General features: G+C 48.0%; 1 protein-coding gene and 1 long non-coding RNA gene across 3 annotated transcripts in view; one reads left to right on the top strand and one right to left on the bottom strand.

Moving 5' to 3' along the window:
- DNAH2 (dynein axonemal heavy chain 2) overlaps nucleotides 1–16188 on the top strand; it is a 3497426-nt gene that overhangs the window by 117253 nt on the left and 3363985 nt on the right. The gene's annotated exons all lie outside the window — the stretch shown is intronic.
- The window catches only part of LOC144799129 (uncharacterized), a 117858-nt gene continuing 114476 nt past the window's right edge, over nucleotides 12807–16188 (bottom strand). Inside the window, exon 4 of the long non-coding RNA XR_013603754.1 lies at nucleotides 12807–13160. This is a non-coding gene — a long non-coding RNA (uncharacterized LOC144799129). The remainder of the gene's footprint in view (nucleotides 13161–16188) is intronic.

Raw genomic sequence — 16188 nt, 5'->3', positions numbered from 1 at the left:
GTATATTAGTACCGTTTTCGCTAGGCACCATGAGACTGTTGTACCTACTGCTGCCTGGGGAGGGAATGAACAGGACAGATGGAGTGTTGTCTCTTGTTTGGGGACTTGGGAGCCCTGTGAAGGACAACATTAAAATTGATTCTTGGGAATTCATTGTAGTGTCTTTTGAGTTAACGTTTTCGGTAGTGTGTAGGGAAAGGTCCGGAAAACAAAGGTCTGGCGTTAGAGATAGTCGTCTTTCAGTATCCTGAATAGCATCAGCCACCACACTGATTGTTTTCTGTAACATTAAGTCAATAACAGTTATTGTAGGAAGAGGTGTTTTAGGTGCACTTGTTGTTCTTGTTACCGATCTCGTGGCCACGGGGGTCTTTCGTGTTTTGGACATCTTCACGTTTTTTATCCGAGGTGTGACAGTAATGGGGAGCTCCCTTTTAATGCGCTGCAGGTAGAGAGCAAGGCGTATTAGGAAGCTTTGGCACAGATGAAAGGGGGATGGGCTGTCCCGTCCTCCTCGGTCCCCTGAGGGCCACAGAGGGCCCGCCCTTTGCCCGGGCTTAGCCCGGCGCTGCCCCGCGCGCTCCCGCGACGCGGGGGGTGAAGGCTGTTTTTAAGCGCCTCCTGGCGCGCTCCGCCTCGACGCGACTTCCGGTCGCGGAGGCCGCTGGGAAATGTAGTCTTTCCCTCTCCCCCACTCAGCGGCAGCGCGGTTGTTGTGAGGCTGCGGCGGGGGGAGGAGCTACTCGGCGGTGGAGCTGCAGCGAGGTCGACGGCAATGGCGCTCTTGCGAGGATTCTGCTGGCTGGAATGGCGACGTTGCTCCCAGTAAGTTGCTGGCGTTTAGAAAGTTCACTGGGTACATTGTATATGTATATGTCTACTATCATTGGTCCGTCCGGGTGCCTCGAAGGCACGGAAAAAAGGGCGGAACTGATGTCATCACGCCGACATAGGCCTAATAAGGAGTCAGTGACGTAATGCGCGTGATGCCGTGCTCCTGGGACGTCGTCCACGCCGGCGTGCTACAAAAGAATTTTCCGAACGTTGCTGACGCAGGGGGGATATTCACAAGGTGAGGAATCCACAGGCAGATACTGCATCCACCAGAAAAAGCGTTACCGAAGGTAAGTAACTTGTTCATTAGCATTGTAAATGACAATGCCATTTATTTATATGTTTTGAAAACAAAAACATAAATAAAAATAATGTCATGAGCAATGCCAATAGCTCTAACTTTAACAATGCCGAGACCATTGCATCGTAAATGCTTGTTTAATGGGGGATGCAGTGGGACAATTGGCTTTGCCAACCCTAGTCTGTTTTTGTATTGGTTGTGGCCAAAGCCATTCAGACATGTCCACCCATGAATTCTCATTTAAATCATTTCCTTTGTTGTCTGTTGGGACAGAACCTGTGATTTCTCAACATCAGTCTCAATCTTTGAGTGTTCCAGAAATTGAGAGCTCTTTACTGGCACCTACAGGGGAGGATTCTGTGAAGGTGATCATTTCTGTGCTGCACTGTTCAAGAAACCTAAATAAAATTAAAAAAATCTCAACTCTTGTTTTATCAGCCCATCTGACCCTGGGTCAAGGGTTATGTCTGGAGTTGATACCTGCACAGAAGCAGCGGTAGTATGAGTGATTGTTTGCAGTGAGTCCACCTTTCGCATACCCCCCCAATCATACACATTGTGATTGAGTGACACATATTACAGTTCAGACAAAACGAGTATTAGATCTTCACCAACAGATTTGCAGAACCCACAAAAGGTGATCAGCGTTCCATCCCATCTTGGTCTTTCCATGTTCTTTCTTCATGAAGAAAGTATCGGTGACCCTCCTTCATGAACTGGTGACTTAGCTTCCCATACTCTCCCGTCACGGTCTCCCGCTCCAGGTCCCAGGTAACCCTCCCACACTCAGAGTCAGTACTCTGATCAGTGAGGCGCCAAGTGGTCCCAATTGGTAAACAACTGGCGAGGCCTCTATGTTTTTCCACTTTGGACAGTATCTATGTGGTCTTGAGGTCCAGACCAAATAGATAGTGCTTTGAGTGGAGTTTTTACCTTTTAATCCGAGTTGCAACCTTATGGTGGCAAGGTGCTTGTCTGATAAAGCACCCACTCACCAAATTAATTCTGCTTCTGCAAAAATTAATATTGGTTGGATCCATTACAGCCTTTATAACTGGGATGTGTGGTTAAATAAATCCATGGCTACCATTGTAAGCTTTTTCTGGACAGCATAATATGTTTTTAACATTTAGATGTTATTCATGCCATTTGTAGTAAAAACCTATATATAGTCCAATTTACCATACACTACTGTCGAGCCTCAACCCTCTATTTAAGGTAGATTTAAGCAATACATTTCAAAGATTAACCAGGTTTTATTCACGCTTTGGGTGGTCTAATCGCTGCCTGTCTCCATTTTGATTTAATATGGATAGTAAGCTCCACGGGAGTAGAAGGGTAGTCACACTTTCTCACCCCCTGAGCATCAGCATCCTAAGTTCTTCGCAAATGTAATGCCGCTCTTACTGTTGGTGAAACTGAATAACCCTGGTGTGGCCATTCTTGAGGGTGAGACTCCCCTCCAACCCTTGGAGAACCAGCCACGCTCGATTTCTTCACTCGCTCGAATTCAAGCAAAGCAATAGTACCAACCATACCTGGCACCACCACGCCATTATCGTTACGAATACCAAGAACCTCATCATAGACAAATGGCTCATCTGCCTCCAACCTTGATTCAAGATCTGCAAACTATGCTAGCAGATTACAAGCAAAGATTTCCACCTCAAGAGGTTCCCAAAGAAATGCCGCGCAAATACCTGAGAAGTCCAATTGACCAGTAACACCTACAGTATAAGAGGAGGCTGATCCTATTAACCATTCCTCTTCAGACGAAGAACATGAATAGGGCGAGATCCAGCTGTTGATCCCTGGGAGGACTATATTATTCCTACTCCATCACCTCCGTCACACCATACAGCAGATTCCCCGCCAGAAGATATAGGAGGTTTCCACAACTTAATGGAGAGGGCTTCTAATCGATTTCATCTCCTCATGGAAGTTAAGCATACAGACTGCTTCCTGTATGACTTTAAAGAGGAAGCCAGAAAGTCAATGCGCACAATTCCTATCATTGACTACATTTAGCAAGAAGGTGTAAAGATAATGAGGACCCTCCAACAATACCACCAGTGCTTGCTCGCATTGAGAAAAAATACAGAGCTCCATAAAATTTTCCTTCTTGTTTGACTGGACATCCGAAACCAGATTCTGTTATTTCACAGGCAGCACAAAGGAGGTCTAAGAACCCGTCCACCCCGATCGCCACTCCTCAGACAAGGAAGGGCGTAAGCTAGACATTATTGGAAAGCGTTTCTCCATCATGGCTGTGACCACTATCAAAGCAGCCAACGCTTTGACTATCATTGGACGTTACAAAAGACAGATGTGGTCTGATATGGCTTCTCTACTAGATCTTATTCCGGAAGACAGGAAGCAGGAAGCCAGTAAGATCCTCATAGAAGGAGAATAAGCAGCTTCTGAAACAATTGATTGTGCTATGGACATAGCCAACATGGATTTCTGTCAACTGGCAGGGGCGGCTGTGTTACGTCGACAGGGATGGTTAAAGACAACTACATTCAGACCAGGGGTCCAAACAAAAGTTCTGGATATGGCATATGATGGAGAAGCCTTATTCGGCAAACACATAGATAAAGCTCTTCTTTCCATCAAAAAGGAAACAGACACTGCCAAATCTTCAGGTTCCCTTCAATAAGGAAGGATTCCTTTCAGAGGAGCAAAAGGACGTGGGGTTTCCACTTACAAAGGGAACTATCAAAGAGCACAACAATACCAACCATACCAGTCACAATATAGGCAATCCTATCAACCTGCTGCCCACCATCAACCGGCTACGGCTGGTTTCTCTCGCCAAGGGGGCCGAAAGAGAACATCGATCCAAAGTAGACACAACGGAAGAAGACAATGATTTTACCAGGATACCAGCTTCCCCTTCAATTTCTCCTCTCGTGGGTGCAAAGATATCCAGTTTTCTCCAACAATGGGGGAGTATAACATGGGACAGTTGGGTACTAGATTTGGTCGCCTTCTGTCACACACTTGAGTTCATACAAAAACCTCCAACTCCACCACCCAGGGGAACCCCTCCCCTCATCTTCACTTATTGCAGAAGGAAACAAAGATTATGCTCGCGAAAGGAGCCATAGAGGAAGTTTCAACACTGAAAAGAAGGCAAGGTTTCTATTCCCGTTTCTTTTTGATCAGGGAAAAGTTAGGGGAATGAAGACTGACTTTGGATCTCAGAAAGTTAAACAAATTCCTAAGGAAACAAACTTTCTGAATGGTTACTTTACCCAAGATCTTACGACGTCTCAACAAAAGAGATTTCATGACTTCCCTCGATTTGGAAGACGCTTATTTCACCATCCCTATTCATCCGAAACATCAAAAATTCCTCCGATTCGCATTGGCTGGTACCTACTACCAATTCAAGGTTCTCCCATTTGGTCTGAAGTCGGCGCCCAGGATATTTACAAAATGCTTGGCACCGGTGGCCGCAGCGTTACATTCTCAAGGTTATCAAGTATTCCCATACTTGGACGGCAGGCTGTTAAAGGCTTCCACGGCAAAACAAGCGTCCCAACCCACCAACGCGTGTTTAAGACTGTTCAATAAACTAGGATTGGCGGTCAACGTAAAAAAATCCTCTTTCATCCCCCGTCAAACAGTACCTTTCCTGGGAGCCAGACTGGACACTGTTCAATGCAAAGCATTCTTGTCAGAAGAACATCAAATCTGGCTACGTCTCTTGGCAAAGAGCATTTCAAGAAAAAGCTCAATTTCAGTGGAAAATACAACTCGCTGCTTGGGATGTGCTCGTCAGCGATCAATCTGGTTCCTTTGGCCAGACTCAAAATGAGACCTCTCTACGAAGAATTACAAAAGCAATGGCTTCAAACATCAGGATCTTTCGAAGGCATCATTCGCATTAACCCAGCCATGAAGACCGCAATGAAATGGTGGTACCATACCCCAAACCTTTAAAAAGGATCGACTTTCCTACAGGAAATACCAGATTTCATCCTGACAACGGATGCTTCCATGGATGGCTGGGGAGGCCATTTGCAGGACCTTCAAATGCAAGGCAAATGGTCCAATGCCCAAAAGCAAAGACATATCAACAGCCTGGAGCTAAAGGCCATATTCCACTCCTTACAGGCTTTCCTTTCGAGGATAGCGGGCTCCGCTGTACTGGTACATACAGACAACACAACCAGTATCGGATTGGGCAACAGAACAGGGAATATCTCTCAAAGCTGAGCATGTTCCAGGTCTACACAACACGCTGGCAGATGCTCTCAGCAGAGCGATAGACAATTGCCATGAATGGGAGCTCAATCAAGTCCAGTTGAAGAGAGTGTTTGCTTTATGGGGGAAACCTGCTCTGGACCTGTTTGCTACGAACACCAATACCAACTGCCGGTTCTATGCCAGCATGTACCCCCTCCCAAGATCTCAAGACAATGCCCTTTAGAAGCGATGGTCAAGGATTTATGCCTATTCTTTCCCCCTCATCTCATTGGTTCCCAGAGTACTGACCAAAATGAAGCTGTAAGGGTGTCGCCTGATTCTCATCGCACCCAGGTGGCTCGGGCAGCATTGGTTTCCGGAACTTCTTCACCTCTCAGAAACTAGACCTATTCATCTGCAGCTGCCTCCCGCTCTTCTGTCTAGGGACAACGGTCAAGTGCATCATCCGAATCCAGAATCTCTACATTTGCATGCCTGGCTCCTGAATTCATCGAATTCAAGGACATTAGTATTTTTTAAGGAGTGTAGAGACATACTCTCAAAATCTAGAGCGGAGAGCACCAATAACCATACAAACTAAAATGGAAAAGATTCTGTGTTTGGTGCTATTGAAATAATCTACATCCATTTCAGATATCCACGCAACAGATTTTACCATATCTTCTCTCCTTGGCAAAATCAGGTTTAGTTTTCTCTTCAGTCAAAGTGAATCTGGCGTCCATCTCTCGCTATAGAAGAGCTTTGTGTGGCACTTCTCTGTATGCATCAAGCCTTGTCAAACAATTCATGAAAGGACTATTCTGTGTTTTCCCCCCAGGGCGGGCACCTCACCTGGAAAGGAACTTAAACGTGGTTCTTGCACAGCTCATGAAAAGGCCATTTGAACCCATTCATAAAGTTGATTTGAAATACCTCACATGGAAAGTCGCCCCTCTTCTGGCCCTTACTTCTGCTAGGAGGGTGAGCGAGATCCAGGCTTTCACAATCAAGAAACCTTTCTTCATATTCAAGGAAAATGCTGTGATTTTAAGGACTAATCCCACGTTTATCCCTAAAGTGCCTTTTCAGTTCCACCTCAATGAGCCGGTTATACTCTGTTCTTATTTTCCGCAACCTTCAACTCCTGCGGAGCAGGTGCTTCATACACTTGATGTCAAACGCTGCCTTAAGTTTTATCTTCATAGAACTAAGAACATTCGGAAAACTGATCAACTGCTTGTCGCTTATGGCCAAGGTAGAGAATTTGAATTTTAAAATATTTGTAAAGCGCTCTTATACCGAAACCGGTTCCATGGCGCTAGATAGCCGAGAGTCAGTGGGGAACGAGCTAAGCTGCAACAGACCTGGAAAACAGAAGAGTCTTCAATTGCTTACGGAACTCCAGATAGGAGGGAGACATTCTGAGGGAAAGTGGGAGTGAGTTCCAAAACGATGGGGCCAGCACGGCAAATCTGGCCCCACCAGCCTTCTGTTTCCTAAAACGAGGGACTGACAGAAGGGACAGGTGGGTAGAGCGGAGTTCTCTGGGCGGAACATACGGGGAGATAGCTTCACACAGGAAAGTGGGGGCGGTCCCAGCTCTGGCCTGATAGGTAGTACAGCCCAGCTTGAAAAGCGCCCTCTCTCTCACAGGGAGCCAGTGGAGAGACTGAAGCAAGGGAGTCGTATGATTGGACCTTGAAAGGCCAAAAATCAGGCGAGCCGCCTGATTTTGAATAAGTTGAAGTCGGTGGATGAGGTAAGCCGGGGCACCATTAAGAATAACATTCCCATAGTCAAGGCGCGACAGCACCATGGCCATGAGAATGAGCTTAAGTGCAGCCACAGAAAAGAAACGGGATACCCTCCGGATGGTCCGGAGGGAGAGGAAACAAGCAGACACCACAGAATTGATCTGAGTGTGAAGGGTAAGCTGTGGGTTAATGAAAATGCCCAGAGTTTTAACTTTAAGAGCTGGGAGGGGGGGGGGACCGAGAGAAGGGGGCCAGAAGGAAGGGGACCAAGGGCTGCAACCACCCCCCGTCAAGACCAGCTCGGTCTTGTCCGGATTTAATTTGAGGTGGTTGCAGTTCATCCACCCTTGGATAAAAATCATAACCTTTTGGAAATTAGTGGACAAGGAAGGGGAGGATGAAAGGTCAAAAATGAGTTGGAGGTCATCGGCGTAATTGAACACCGAGACCTCCATCTGCTGTAAAGAAATAATGAGGGGTGAGATGTATAAATTAAATAATAAAGGAGATATGGACGAGCCTTGTGGTACTCCACAGGTTACCTTCCGAGGGGGGGCCGTAAAGTTAGCCAGTTGGACGGCCTGTTCCCTGTCGGTCAAAAAGGAGCGGAGCCAGGCAAAGGCCGTGCCCCCAATGCCCGCCGCTTGGACACGGGTTAACAAGATGTCGTGGTCCACCGTGTCAAACGCGGCGGACAGATCTAACAGGACTAGGGCCTGTGGCCGGCCAGTGTCAATCCCCTCCCTAAGTTGGTCCATCACTGACACCACCACCTTCTCAGTAGAGTGCAGCGGTCGGAAGCCCGCCTGTCGGGAGGAAAGGGCGCCAGTGGATTCTACGAAGGAACTGAGAGACCGAGTGACGTGGGCCTCTGAGACCTTCGCAAGATAAGGGAGGAGAGAGATGGGGCGGTAGTTGGAGGGTAGAGATGGATCCGCCCCTGCCTTTTTCAGAATCGGGATGACAACTGCCGACTTGTGTGCGGAGGGAACAGTGCCGCTACTAAGGGAGTGGTTAATAACGGTCAAAGGAGGGGAATAGCAATGAGAAAAGAGCTCTTTGAGAGCAAATGCTGGACCTATATCCAGGGGTGATCCCGATTTAGTCCGGGCCAGGAGAGGAAGCAAAGAATCCCGAGTGAGGAGGGGAAACTCAGTGAATGAGGGGGTGGGTAGGGTAGGGGGGGCAAGGAAAGAATCCGAAGGTGAAGGGGGAATGTTGGCCTTAATGAGGGCAATCTTTTCAAGGAAATAAGAGCTAAGAGTGTTACATAGCGTCTGAGAAGGAGGGATTTTAAGGGACGCCCGGTCAGAAGCAGCGAGCTCGTAGACCGTGGCAAAAATCTCCTTTGACTGATTGTCAGCCGACAAAATTCTCCCTGAAAAGTAGTCCCTCTTAGCTGTTAGGATGTCTATACTCCTTCATAGACTGAACGAAGCGAGTTTTAAGCTGGGGACAATAGGAGCGGCGCCAAGCACGTTCGGCTCTGCGGGTGGCGAGCTTTTTGTCCCTTAAGGCAGGGGTAAACCAACGGTTGGCCGCATGGGCGCGCTTGATGGTCACTCTCTTGAGGGGGACAGTAGAGTTGCACGCCTTTAGCAGCCAGTTGTTAACGGTAGAGAGTTGGGTAGGGAGAGAAAGGTCGGAGAGCTCAGGACTGGTGGCCGCAAGGGCAGAGCAAACTGCGGGGAGGACCGCCTTGTCCCATTTTCTGGCCCAGATGTTTTTGGGCAGGGGGGGTTTGGGCGGTCGACCAAGGTCGGCCGTGAAGTAAATGAGCCAGTGGTCGGACCAAGAGCACGGGGCAATAGTTGGGAGGTCCATGGGGATGTTAAGAGACCAGATTTGATCGAGTTGGTGGCCTTTAATATGGGTAGCCGTGCGAAGCTGAGGAGTGAAGTTTAGGCTAGTGAGCAGAGCCGTAAACTCCTTGGATCTGGTGTCTTCCGCCTGGTCATTCGGCCAATAATTATGGTCTCCAAGCAACAGTATAGCGGAATTATTCACCACAAGCGTGGCCAGAAGATCCTCAATGGCTGATAGAAACTCGGGAGTGGATTTGGGCGGGCGGTAGAGAAGAATACATGTTAAAGGTACCCCAAAAGAAATGGAGCGGACTACCAGGCAATCCACGGCCGGAATCACGGGGGAGGGTAGGGTTTGAAAACGGAAGTCCGAACGGGTAATTAGGGCCACGCCGCCCCCGTCTTCCCTCCAGGGCGGTCCATCCTAATGGCCGAGTTATTGGGAGGAAGTATAGACAGCAAACATGGGAGCGAGTCATCCCTAAACCATGTTTCCGTCAGGAAAAGCAGGTCGGGCTGTCGTGAGTCGAGCAGATGGAAAAGCTCGAGTTGGTGTCCCACCGCAGACCTGGTATTGAGAAGGATTTCTGAAGCGCCAGGTTTAGGATCGTCAGGGGTGCCAAGGAGAGTGTTGGCAGATCTAGAGGGCATCACAGTGAAGGTAGGACTGGAAGAAAGGAGCTGAGGGGCAGAAGTGTCAGGGTGCAAGGTAACCGGGGTGAGGTTGCGTAGGCCAAGTAAGCCAATGCGTTGCAATACAGAAGCAGGCGGTGAACGAGGGTGCCAGAGTGAATGGAGAATGGCTGAGGAATACCTGAGTGGAGAAAGGGCAGGGTGACCGAGCCCGGGCCCCGACCGGCCGCGGACGGGCGCAGACGGGCTTAACTCTGGCGCGACTCCGGCGCGCCTACGTCGCGCCCGCTGCGCTCGTCCGCTGCGCTGACGGAAAGGAGCCATCTAAATAGTGATGCGGTCAGGGGGAGTGGCTGAGGTGTTCAGGCCAGCTGCCCAACCCAAAATGGCGCCCACAGTCACCGGGGGACGCCGTTAAGCGGACAGCCCACGGAGGTAGGTGGCTTTAGGCAGGCAATTAAAGAGCAAGTGGCGGCTAGTACTCAGCGGGTCCACTGAGAGAATAAAAACGACAATTGCCGCTGCTCGCGATCAGCAGGGCGGGGGGTAGGTAGAGATCTGATAAAATGCTCGCAATCAGCATAGGAAGCAAGATTATTAAAATTGCTAGTGCTCGCGCTCCAAGATGCGCGTTAGCCCGCTGCCACCGGGCTACAAGCTATCAGCAATAACAAAAGCCACTATCGCAAGATGGATATCTGCTGCGATCCAATTCTGTCATATCAAGGCCAACAAGCCTTTGAAAAGGATAGTAAACGCTCACTCTGCCAGACGGTTTGCAACATCAACAACCCTCTTCGCTGGGGTAAAATTGGAAAAGATTTGCTGTGCTGCAACCTGGAGTACCACGTATACCTTCACGTGGAAGAGGTGTGGCGCCGCGGCCAGGGCGACTGACGCTGGAATCTGGGGACCACGGTTCGATCCCCGGCTCCGGCGGCAGGTTAGCCCAGCACCATGTGACTCTGGGCAATAGCTCGCTTAATCTTCCCGACGGCCCCCCAGCGCCTAGAGACCCTTACGGGTGATTGTGCGCTTTACAAATGTGGACTTTACTTTTACTTCACGCAGCACTATTGCCTGGAATCCGCACAAGATGCTGATGCAGCGGTGGGCCAGGCAGTACTTCGCCATCTTTTCCATTAAGGTAAGCCTCTTTCTAGTCTTTGGAAAGAGACTTTCTTTCTTTATGATAGTTGCATAAACTAAGCTATATATATCCACACCACTTCCCACTCAAAGAATGGGGCCGACACATGCTCCGAGGTTCAGGTAAACTTTATTTGCTTCTTTCAGGCCAAGGTCAAATGTCCTGTTAAAAGGTGAAACGCTGGGCAGACGCGTTTCAGCCTGTCAGCTTTCCTCAGTGCCCATTTCACCATAGTTGATGTTACACTAGGGGGCTTAAATTTAAAGATGAAGTCATCGTTTGCTAATTGGTGCAAACAAAGTTGCCCGCCCACCACAACCTCCAGCCGTAACAGTTCCGCGTCACTCCATGCCGGGTTTTGTGCTCTCCTCACTGGTGAATGCTGGTACAGTGAGCAGCAATGTTCAAACACACAGTGGTGTCCCAGTCTCTGCTGGCCTTGAGAGGAACTTTATTTTCCGGCAGGGTCCGCAGGAAGCAGAGATGTTCAAATTACACCCAAACCTCTTCAAGCAGCATACAGCTGCTCCTCTTCTCCCCGGAATGGCCACACAACTACAGTGAGTGATCAGGACCCTCCAGGGGGGCGACGTGCTGTGCTTTCTTCCACTCTACCACTTGGCGCAGGTTTATGCACGTAGCTCCAGACCGAAAGAGCGTGCCGGTAAAGACGGTGCCTGCAAACCGCCTCACATCTCCACACCACTTCCCACTCAAAGAATGGGGCGACACATGCTCCGAGGTTCAGGTAAACTTTATTTGCTTCTTTCAGGCCAAGGTCAAATGTCCTGTTAAAAGGTGAAACGCTGGGCAGACGCGTTTCAGCCTGTCAGCTTTCCTCAGTGCCCATTTCACCATAGATGATGTTACACTAGGGGGCTTACATTTAAAGATGAAGTCATCGTTTGCTAATTGGTGCAAACAAAGTTGCCCGCCCACCACAACCTCCAGCCGTAACAGTTCCGCGTCACTCCATGCCGGGTTTTGTGCTCTCCTCTCCTGGTGAATGCTGGTACAGTGAGCAGCAATGTTCAAACACACAGTGGTGTCCCAGTCTCTGCTGGCCTTGAGAGGAACTTTATTTTCCGGCAGGGTCCGCAGGAAGCAGAGATGTTCAAATTACACCCGAACCTCTTCAAGCAGCATACAGCTGCTCCTTTTCTCCCCGGAATGGCCACACAACTACAGTGAGTGATCAGGACCCTCCAGGGGGGCGACGTGCTGTGCTTTCTTCCACTCTACCACTTGGCGCAGGTTTATGCACGTAGCTCCAGACCGAAAGGGCGTTTCATGTAAAGACGGTACCTGCAAACCGCCTCACATCTCCACACCACTTCCCACTCAAAGAATGGGGCCGACACATGCTCCGAGGTTCAGGTAAGTTTTATTTGCTTCTTTCAGGCCAAGGTCAAATGTCCTGTTAAAAGGTGAACATATATATATATATATATATATATATATATATATATATATATATATATATATATATATATATATATATATCTCTCTCTCTCTCTCCAAACTCTCACTTCTCCAATTCAAGAAAAGATTGTCCGGGCCACTTGAAGTTTTCAATGCGAGTTTATTTAGAAGACTTCGCTCGACGCGTTTCGCAGGTTATTACCCGCTTTTTCACGAGACCGAGACAACTGTTTCGTGTGCAATAAGTACTAGGTCACAAGGTATTGCGTCATACCAATAGCAATAGACAACAGACTCGCTGAGAAGGCTGTGGGCTAAGTTCACCAGGTAACATATTAGTGAGTCATAACTGCTTTAATCACAAAAAAGAAATATTCTTACAATTGATTCATATCATCGTGTAATCATCGCGTAATACGTGTGGATAAATAGCATCAGATTTGTATTGACTTTATATAACGGGTTCCTACCCGTAAATGTGCGTGTCACGCAGAGTAAAAAAGTTTTGCTGGTCAACCTCAAGTTGTATAAAAAATGGAAACCAAAAACATTTTTTTAGTGGGTATTCGTGCAATCGCAAGCTCAGAACATTTGTAAATTAATACATCGGCTGAAATCGAATGTACATTACATAAGTACAGAACTAATCTGTTTTCACCTTAAGGCATAAAGCATAAAGCCCAAGTGGACTAGCCAGGCATTAGCCAGAGATCAAAAATCAAAACAAACTTTATGTTAAATAAAAGCAGAACTCTTCTGCCTTAAATTCAAAGACAAAGCAGAGTGGGCTAACCATTCAATATCCAGACACATGCTTGAGTCACTATTCAAAACCATATGGGCTACGACCAACCAAGTCCTGGTAGTAAGTTCCCGCATATCATACAGCCCCAGTGGGCTTAACCTTCACGAGCTATGCCATTGCAAGCGGCTGCCAGGCAGTTCATACGTGCTAAATAATTCATATTTTTCAGGCATCTTCACATATGTTCTCCACAGTTGTGCGATGAAAAATTGTGACATAGATACATCGTGCCCAAAATACCGCCAGCAGTAATCCCGTAGTTCTGTAAAACAATAACACAAAAACAAAATCATAAGGTGACTTCCTTGTGACTACAATTTAAAATATGCGACATACAGATTCTCAAAAACATATTAAAAACATTCCTGGATGCGGCAAGGTCTGACACTGTGTTCTAACCTAGATGCACCGCTAAATCCTCATGTAAATTGTGCCCATTAGGTTGTGTGGTTTTATATTTGATAATTAGTTTGGACTCTAATCTCCTTAGTTCTTGGATTCTGTTTCCTCCTCTTTCCCTAGTGGGTACTGTTTCTAGGACACAAAATGACAGTAAGTGTGCATTGCTTTTGTGGTGTGTCGAAAAGTGCCGCGCTATCGGATATAGTCTATCTCCATTCGTGATAGCACGCATGTGTTCAAGAACCCTCTTTTTGGCCGGATGCTTAGTACTCCCAATGTAATACAGATTACATGGGCATCTGAGCGCGTAGACCGCATGGTCAGTGAGACAGGTGACGTGTTTGAGGATTTTAAATTTGTCACTTTCTTTAGACACATTTACCTCTTTCTGATTACTACTATTATGGCAGGCTTTGCATCTGCCGCAAACGTAGAATCCTTGGATCGGTTTTCTGGAGCTAGTATTACCTGGTATTAACGTAGAGCATAATAAATCTTTAAGGGATTTAGGTCTCCGATACACAATCTGCGGATGATCAGAAATCACCGGAGCAAGATCTTTGTCAAGTTTGAATACATTCTAGTATTTCCCCATCACTTTTTTCACAATGTTAGATTGCGAATGGTAATCGGTGACAAATCTACTGGTAGTAGTGGGTAATTGCCCCTGATCTGTTCCCTCATTTATTCCAAGCTGCTTCTCTTCCACTTTTGCATTTACAATTTTTATTGCATTAGTGATGCATTTTTGGGTATAGCCTCTTTGTTTAAAGCGCTCTGACATGACTTTATATATATATATATATATATATATATATATATATATATATATATATATATATATGCAGCAAAACTCCTTCCCAAAGAAAAAGAGCAGCGACCTAAGGGGAAACAGTTGGAGGCTTTTAATTGCGGTAAATGGTGGATGCATTTCTGGCAGATGATAGCCTTCGTCAGCGCCCAAAGCCTCCACGAGTGATGCAACACTCTGCTGGTAAGTCCCGCCCCTTTTAAACCTGTTGTTACAAGTCCGCACCGCCCCCTGTATCTTAAAGCAGCACACCTTTGTAGCGCCCAGTCAGTGAGGGGAAACTACAAGTCCCAGAGTCCCCAGTAGTAGGTCCTTGGAGGTGTTGCTGGGGGGATGAAGTGATGACTTTATCATTGTGCGTGCGTGCGGGAAGCAGGGTGTGCCCTCAAAAAAGAAAATCAAAATGTGATGATTTGCTTGTTCAGCTTTGCAGTCCACAAAAAAGCACCTCCTCAGCTCCCCTGTACCGCTTCAGCCTCAGAGTCCAGGGATACATGCGGCAGGGGCTGCAATGACAGTGCACGCTGCCCAGCGCGAGGTTTGGATGACCTCGCAACTACCAAATTTCTTCCTGAGCTCCAAAGCGGGCTTCAGACCATCCAAACATCTTTGGCGACACGAAGAACTGCAGCAGTTCAAGCCAGTAAAGTCCAAAGCCCAAAGCCCAGGGTGAGGCGGGGGTACTCTGTGGTGCGTCTCTGGCTGACGCATGGGTATGTGCAGCAAAACTTCTTCCCAAAGAAAAAGAGCAGCGACCTAAGGGGAAACAGTTGGAGGCTTTTAATTGCGGTAAATGGTGGATGCATTTCTGGCAGATGATAACCTTCGTCAGCGCCCAAAGCCTCCACGAGTGATGCAACACTCTGCTGGTAAGTCCCGCCCCTTTTAAACCTGTTGTTACAAGTCCGCACCGCCCCCTGTATCTTAAAGCAGCACACCTTTGTAGCGCCCAGTCAGTGAGGGGAAACTACAAGTCCCAGAGTCCCCAGTAGTAGGTCCTTGGAGGTGTTGCTGGGGGGATGAAGTGATGACTTTATCATTGTGCGTGCGTGCGGGAAGCAGGGTGTGCCCTCAAAAAAGAAAATCAAAATGTGATGATTTGCTTGTTCAGCTTTGCAGTCCACAAAAAAGCACCTCCTCAGCTCCCCTGTACCGCTTCAGCCTCAGAGTCCAGGGATACATGCGGCAGGGGCTGCAATGACAGTGCACGCTGCCCAGCGCGAGGTTTGGATGACCTCGCAACTACCAAATTTCTTCCTGAGCTCCAAAGCGGGCTTCAGACCATCCAAACATCTTTGGCGACACGAAGAACTGCAGCAGTTCAAGCCAGTAAAGTCCAAAGCCCAAAGCCCAGGGTGAGGCGGGGGTACTCTGTGGTGCGTCTCTGGCTGACGCATGGGTATGTGCAGCAAAACTCCTTCCCAAAGAAAAAGAGCAGCGACCTAAGGGGAAACAGTTGGAGGCTTTTAATTGCGGTAAATGGTGGATGCATTTCTGGCAGATGATAACCTTCGTCAGCGCCCAAAGCCTCCACAAGTGATGCAACACTCTGCTGGTAAGTCCCGCCCCTTTTAAACCTGTTGTTACAAGTTCGCACCGCCCACTGTATCTTAAAGCAGCACACCTTTGTAGCGCCCAGTCAGTGAGGGGAAACTACAAGTCCCAGAGTCCCTAGTAGTGTAGGTCCTTGGAGGTGTTGCTGGGGGGATGAAGTGATGACTTTATCATTGTGCGTGCATGCGGGAAGCAGGGTGTGCCCTCAAAAAAGAAAATCAAAATGTGATGATTTGCTTGTTCAGCTTTGCAGTCCACAAAAAAGCGCCTCCTCAGCTCCCCTGTACTGCTTCAGCCTCAGAGTCCAGGGATACATGCGGCAGGGGCTGCAATGACAGTGCACGCTGCCCAGCGCGAGGTTTGGATGACCTCGCAACTACCAAATTTCTTCCCGGGCTCCAAGGCGGGCTTCGGACCATCCAAACATCTTTGGCGACACGAAGAACTGCAGCAGTTCAAGCCAGTAAAGTCCAAAGCCCAGGGTTTATCCCACGTTTATCCCTAAAGTGCCTTCTCAGTTCTA

The sequence above is a fragment of the Lissotriton helveticus genome, chromosome 12, assembly GCF_964261635.1.
Source record: "Lissotriton helveticus chromosome 12, aLisHel1.1, whole genome shotgun sequence".
Lineage (NCBI taxonomy): Eukaryota > Metazoa > Chordata > Amphibia > Caudata > Salamandridae > Lissotriton > Lissotriton helveticus.
Note: the sequence above shows the minus strand (reverse complement) of the source record. Positions and strands in the feature narration are given on the sequence as shown.